This window comes from Ixodes scapularis, unplaced genomic scaffold, assembly GCF_016920785.2.
Source record: "Ixodes scapularis isolate PalLabHiFi unplaced genomic scaffold, ASM1692078v2 PGA_scaffold0__279_contigs__length_252992795, whole genome shotgun sequence".
Classification (NCBI taxonomy): Eukaryota; Metazoa; Arthropoda; class Arachnida; order Ixodida; family Ixodidae; genus Ixodes; species Ixodes scapularis.
Window position 1 is genome coordinate 171,842,075 of NW_024609835.1, and position 7,899 is coordinate 171,849,973.

Genomic DNA, 7,899 nt, shown 5'->3' on the forward strand with positions numbered 1-7,899 from the left:
TACACATAATGAGAGGAGGAAGCGGGTGTAGGAGAAACGCGGGTTTTATGTGCGACCGTTCTAACCGTCTCAAAAGAGAGAACGCACGAGCTTGCGCTGGTTTAAAAAAAAAAGGCATCCAAAGAAAAGAGGCGGCACGCTGTGTTCTTTGTTATTATGGTCTAATTGCAAATTGCTGTGTGTATGTTTATACAGCCTGAAGTTAGTCTGCCTTAGCGGGCGCCTGGTGTCTCAGCTGTAGATAAGCAATTTAGCCAGTGCGGTAGAACCGCAAACTTGGGGTCTTGAACGTGCACCACGGAGTAGTGATACACGACCGCACGCCGGTACGATGCTCTTCCAGATCGAAACGGGCAGGGGCGGGGTGGCTTCTGCAGCACGAGCTTTCGCTCCAAGGGCTCCGAGCTGGTGTGCGCTAGAATAGACCATGCACTCGGCCACAAGTATTTGAAGATCGATGATGGACGTCGATCGTCTCGAGGTAATGTAACGTAATAACATTATATAAATAATAAACTTGTTGAAGGACTGAACGACTCAATTTTTCAATTCTTGGATTGTAAGATGGCGGTAGCCTATAGTACTTACTGTTGATGAAGAGCAATATGAGATGACGAGGTAATGATCAAATGATGAGGCTCTATGAGGACGACGACATTAGTGGGTGTCGAACCACAACGTACAGTGCCAGATTTGTTTCAATTATCGTGTACCCAAATACTTTCTTCACCCGCAACAGTATATGGTAGAATCAATGAGGATGCTGCTTTACAACTGTACGTGGGACAGGAAAACTGCACTGTGCAGAAGTGCGGCTTATTCGTTAATATGAGAGACGGATTTCTAGCAGCATTCCCTGATTGACTACGTGGAACAAATTGCCTTGTTGACGTAAAGTGTCCCCGCTCCAAAAGATTCTTGAAGCATACTTAAACCGCAAAGGAGTATGAGACGAAAAATAAAAAAAGGAGTCTGGTGTGAAAGGTCCAAATCACCACCATAGCTTCTACTGTCAAATACAAGGGCAGTTACACAATACACAAAGAGAGTTTTGTGATTTAGTTATGTTTACACTTAAGGGCATTGATATCCAACGTATTCAGAGAGATGATACCTCCTGGTCAACCAACATAGAGCCTTTTCTACTCAACTTTTACATGGAAGGCCCGACTTCCGCTGAAATTCCTCACGTAGACGAGTCGTCCGACCGAATAAACTGCCATTGATCCCGACCTGGGAATCTCTCGATCTTTGTTTGTAGGCCATAGTATCATGAGATCGAGGGGTGTTTTCTTCGTCCGCCGAATATTGCTTCGGCTGGTTTTTTTCGGTGCAAGATGAGACCGTCGCGTGCTGCCGAAACAAGAACCTGGCGATTCTTCACTGAACTGCTTCTTCCGTAAACTTCAAAAGGGCTTTTTTTTTTTTTTTTTCGTTTTGCACACCATCTGTTCTGCTGCTTGCCCGTTAGTTGCAGGATGGCATGCCTGATGCCGGTTTTTTTTTCTTCAAAAACTTGTTTTTTTATTATAAGCAAGATTTGGCGCGTTATCAAAGAAAAGTATTTTCGGCAGGGCAAAAGTAGGTAAAAGAGACCTAGAACGTCAATGACGTGTTTGGACTTCGTGGCAAGCATCGTGTAAACTTCCAGCCACTTAGAGTACGCATCGCGCATGACTCTGCAGATGTGAATACGTTTCGCCACCCACCGACTGAATAGTGGATCGTTTTCAGTTACAGTTCATGATGGCGTTCGACTCAAGTAAGACTTCGAGTCTTTCCACAAAGTTAGCCCAGGTGCCAGGGCTTTTGTCGAAAGCAGTAAGTGTTCGAAACGTCGACAACGTCGATAGCCACGTCTTGTGCTTGAGACTGGACACTTAATATTGCTGAGAAGAAACCTGCTTCTTCGTCTGCCATGAGTCGTCCGATATCAGGTCATCACCGCAACACCATCTCCCGAAAAAACAGTTAGCAATCACTTTCTACTTATAAATTCCCGAACGCTCATAACTTGCCGTCGCTAAAGGCCGTTCATTCATAGCGTCTTCATTGCAAATAAACGTCTTCCTATTTCTTCTGATGGCTTTCATCATATTCCTCCTAAGCTGTACTTACAACGTTATGTGTGTCGGCACTTCCGAAAATATTGCAAGGGCGTTTGTTTTCTGGGAACCCCTATAATGTAACAACCTTTACAGCATCTTCCGGACCCCGTGAAACACAATATTTCGTGACGTTATTTTAGTCGTCATTAGAGAGTTTTAGTAGATCGTGTTTTCAGGCCACACTAATCGTAGCGGGAGCTCGCGCTGCCACTTGGATGCATGCTCTGAAGCGCGCGCTCGTAGCGGTAGCGGGCCTTTGAAAACGATCTACTAAAACTCCCTATTAATATGGTGAGGTAAGTACCGTAAATCGCGAAGCAGTTTACTTAACTTCCACTTCCACTGGTGTCTTGGAAGACTGAGTCATATTGAGTCTACTGAGCGTGGATTCCTGCAGAGAACATTTTCATTGATAGAATATTGACACGCCAATCAACATTTGATTCCTTCTTGGTAAGATTTATTGCGAAAGCCCGATACAACCGCCGAACCGCATCTACCTATATCAGAGAACAATTTATACCCAGCCTGACATTCTTGCATACATCCGTTTGATGGGCCACGCTAGTTGAGCTAGCTGAGCACAGCTGGCAGCGGCGCGAGCAAGGCCACGAGGGGAACGTGATGGTGCTCGAGCTATCCCACTGCGAACCAATAGACCCTTTCCGGAATTCAATCTGGCAACTTTGATCACTATCATCATCTGAAAAATGGCAAATGTGCGATACTAATGGCGGCCTTCTGTTTAGTGATGAAGGAAGAAGTTGAAGATACTCCTAAGCAGATAACTCGATGCCTATACATTTTAGACGTCAGCGCGGCGTGAAGCAGGAATTGGCTGCAAGAGCTGCGTAAGCGCTTATTTTTAACTCTGGTCCAGTCCATCTGTTAGTAGCCCACACTTGGCTTCAAACCCCCTTGATGTATAGAATTTTGTCGAGGCGTCTATGTCGGCTGGCGTTTCGTTTTGACTGATTGCATCTTTTTCGCCATCGACACTGAGATTGAAAAAGAACTGTGCAGTGAAGCGCGCGTTCTCGTTTACCGTTGACTTGCGAAAGTGGCGGTGCCCCACAAGATACTGCAGACCACAGGTTCATTGCCGCCATTAGTACGGTTAAAGTTAAACTGCCATTTGAGTCACCAGATGGCACTGAATTCCGGAAAGGGTCTATAGGTCTGTTCGATTTGGCCAGAAAGTTCTGAACTAGTTCTGTCCGAGTTCATGTGCAGGAGTCGTGCAGCGGCGGCGCAGAACCAGTGCAGCTGCCGCGCTAGGACTGGCGCTGTGATCGGCTTTCCGAGCGGAAGCACTGGGTGTCGTCCGGATCTGTTGGCTCTTGTTTCTAAACGCCAAGTTTTATGCTATATTTATTTGTTCGTGGGTTGATGAGACAATTTGTGTTTCCTTAGCTTTAAAGTATAATAACAGAACCTTTTCTGTGATTATTTTTTATTCGCGTACTAAAAACGTTTTCTGCACGAAATGTGTTTCTGTCTGTATTTTTAACGGCCGTTCGGTTTCTCTCATTTCCATAACCGTTCGTGTCCTTCACATTCATTTGGCAATACTAGATTCATTTCTAGTCTCTCCAGTGTCGCATTTCTACGATATATTCGCGGCATCGGGATGATTTTGCGTCGGGAGTCACTGGCGGCAGCGCGCTGTCGGTAGCGGTCACCTCGAAGACGAAGGCCTGACGATGGCGTTTTGGCCAAGACAGTTATCGACCGAAACTATCGCGTCAAGCTAAAGCGTTTATGCTGATTCTCAAGAAAGCACTGCATGGAACTACCAAGCCAATCCCGATTCTCGGCATCGTTTTTCCCAGGCACGTTATTGGGCGTCCAGATACCAGCGGACAAAGCGCGTAGTACTATCCTCAGCTACGGAGCATGCGAGGGCCAATGTACTAAATCCCAGACCTCTGCAATATATCGGAGTCGTCAGTACGCATCCAGGAACAACTGAAAGCGGGGACAATCAAGAGTGCAATACCTTTCCCGGGCGGGTAAAGAAGAATATCAACACTGTGCACCCCCACATAACATTAAAAAAAAACAATTTACGTGATCCAGTATTTCAACACTTACCACAGGGAGCCAAACCTACACGAGCAGGTGCTTAGAACGCTTTCAGAATATCATAATCAATCAAACTCCTTATGATCTCAATCCCGCTTCCACCGCGGGTACGTAATTATCATAATTGGGAGGAAATGCAACGTCCGTACCGGCGTTATTGTTAAACATCGCAGACATTTCAGCAAGAGCCGCGAAAAATGGCACCGCGAGCAGAGACGGACGAGGAGTGTCGTCTTCTATCGCCGTCTGCTCTTGTCGTCTGCTTCTGCACGGACGCTGAACTGACTCTGGAGCCGGTGCAAGATTTTGAGGAACTGGGTCTGAACTCGTTCAGAACTTGGATGAATCGAACGCGCCAGTGCAGCGGCCGGGCAACTTCCGGTTGAATCGAATGCGCCAGTTCCTGCACTGCTGAGCTATAGTCGGTTGGAAGCTAAGAAAAAACCGGAAATGCCTCTCAGAGGAAAATGTAATCCTACGCCGAGAAACGCCAGCCAATCGTTTTCATGACGTCACGATTCCGTGGACCAATCGCGATCCTTTTGAAGAAAAAGAAAAGCTCAACATGGCTGCTGGCCTTAGCAACGCGACGCTAGTTTCTCGTGACAATTATTCTGCTTTTTTGCACCGTGTTTTACGTGCCCGAGGTTACGCCACGAAATCTTAATGGTATCGGCTTGCGTTTGCAGCAGTTTTTGCGCGACAGCGTGAGAATCCAGCGACGCTATCGCCAACGAAAATTTCGAAGCGGGCGCGAGGCTTAGCACTGCTGAGAGGTATGTTAGACGGTATGTTAGACAGTATCTTGGACAGAAAATGAATTGGGAAGACGGTACATTGGACATGACTTTCTTTCTTTACTAAACAGCTATTTCGTTCACAAAAACGTATTCTAACTTATTTAAATGTCCTGAATGATTTAAATAAATATTGTAGTAGTTTAAGACACGTTTCCTGGAGGAAGAAAAAGCAACGTTGCTAGCGAACTACTTTCTCGACGGCGGAGGCACTTCAGATGGGCGCCATGCGCTTGTGGGTGGAGCTAAAAGATTGTTCTTAGGTTGCATTCGACTATAGTTCAGCCAGTTCAGGCGAATCAAACAGACCTAATGTTTCGGCCACCCCACTAAAGCCCCTGGATATGTTTTCGTTTGTCTTTGCAAGTAGCGCCAAATGCGCGAGCGCACGTGGCCCAGGTCTCGAGCGGCCCTTGGAAGCAAATGGCGGCGCAGCACTGAAATGAGCGGCCCTTGGAAGCGAATGGCGGCGGAGCACCCGCTCGTGGCACGTGTCTTGCGCATTTCCACAACAATGGTTGGTGGTACTTGTGAAAACACTTTTATCAAGGGGCTTTACACCCCACGGGTGCGTGTCGCCATCTATTGGTTGAACTAACGCCTTGTTCAAGATGGCTGCCAAGGTGCAACCCCACCGTGCACGACGTTTTGGTGCTTTTCTGACGGCCTATAACTTTATTTCTGAATACCTTACAATTATAAAACTAATGTCATATAAAAGAGCTGGTTTTGAGCATTACTTTAATGTCTCAATATTACAATTATTTTTAGTCGTTATTTAATTATTTATTTTTTAATAGACCACCGTCTCTAATATTGAAAAAATCATTTCTCGAGTTATAACGTCCCATTGTCCACGATATTTTACGTGAGCGTACGGTTGGATATAATTAATTGAAAAAGAAAGCAACAAACTGTACAGATAATGTATATTTTGAAATAGAAAATAAAGTTTGAAATTATAATAGTTTAAGGGGCTATAAAAACTGAATCACGTGAACTAATCAAAATAACGAGACATTAAATTACGAAGCATCCTTTGATATTACATTTTCCAGAACTTCCATATTGATATACTGCGCGTTAAGAATGTTATAGGACTTCAAACTTTTCCCATTCAGTTACGGCAAATTGCAGTTTCTTAATATAAAATCCAGATGGTGACACGTGTTCAAGAATAGCTTGATATGCATTTTCCGTCGTGTGCCGCTTGGAACGCCACGTGAAAGACAAAAAAAGCGCCAGATGTCAGAGTGACAGATGCCTGGATGACCGCAGTAAGCGAGCCAGACGCGTCAGAACAACAAGCGCGAGGTTGCGGGTGCACCACAGCTGCTTTGGCGCGCGTTCTACTGTGCGTCCCTACACATTCCTAATGATACTCTAGTAGGGCTAAACTAGAGGCCCTAAATAAGCCACGCTTCAGAGTAATGCCACTTACGAATATTGGTGCTTAAATTCATGGTTGTTAGTTATCTGAAGCTGTATCTGAAATCACAGGAAACGGTGTTCCTTCCTCCACAAATGTTTAAAAAGTTCACGACAATGCAAAACAATATATTACATGAGCTTTCCAACACTGGAAATAATGCGGGGGAAGTCGCACTTTTTAATCATGGCGATCGGCAGTTGAGTCTGATTTGTACAAAACATAAAGACGGCGGCGCCCACAACAATATCGAGGAAAGTTGTGCCGATACTTTTGATCGTATCTCATTTAGTGACTCTAGGCTAAACCAAGTGCGGTGGGGGATCATTGGCCGATAACAAAAATAATTGTGGTTGTGGGGATATTTATACAGCGTATATAGTTGGTCAGTCATTTCAAAGTTGCGACGAGTCACTCGCTGTAGGTGAGAAATTTAGCCAGTGCACTACAGCCTCGGGTTTAAACTGCACCACGCAGTCGTGATACACGACCACACGCCGGTACGATGCTCATCCAGATCGAAACGGGCAGGGGTGGGGATTTAACCCAGGATCCCTGGGTTCTGCACCGCGAGCTTTCGCTCCACGTGCTCGGAGCTGGTGTGCGTAACCCACTCGGCCACCGATCCCCCGATTATTGGCCGAATAATTGGGGTTGTGTGAATATTTAGACAGCGTGTAGTTGATCAGTCATTTCAAAGTTGGGACGAGTCACTCGCTGTAGGTGAGAAATTTAGCCAGTGCAGTGCAACCGCTAGCCTGGGGTCTTTAACGTGCACCACGCAGTAGTGGCACACGACCGCACGCCGGTACCATGCTCATCCATAGTGAAACGGGCAGAGGTGGAGATTGAACCTATAGGATCCATGGGTTCTGCAGCGCGAGCTTTCGCTCCGCGTGCTCCGAGCTGGTGTGCGCTAGCCAAAGGCTCTGCGCTAGCCCACACGGCCAGCGATCCCCCCTGATCATTGGCCGAGTATGCCGGCGCACCGCAGATCGGAGCACGTGGATAAATGCGCGAGCGCGAGCTCCATTCAAAGCACGGAGCTCACGCTGCAGAGCCTGCAGGGACTATGAGTTCAATCACCCATCTGCATCGTACAGGCGTGCGATCGTGTATCACTACTGCGCGACGCACGTTAAAAACCCCGAGCTAACGATTTTACTGCACTGGCTAACTTTATAATATACAACGGGTAACAATGTCGTAACAATGTGTCCTTAGCTGTGCATTCTTTTGAGAGTCAATTGGGAGTTGCACACTGCAAATGCAGCCTTTTTTTGGTATGGATAGAGATGAACGAGGTGCTAACACATTCCTCCCCGTGATCTTTGATAGCTCGTGCCTCGAGCATCTCACGTGCAAACGGATTCTTGTTTGTTGCCAGAATGGTGATGTTGCTGAATGCTGCACTGCAATTGCGAATCTTGGGGAGGCGCTGCGAGCGCTGCAAGAAAGAAGACGTGGTTTCTAAAAGCTC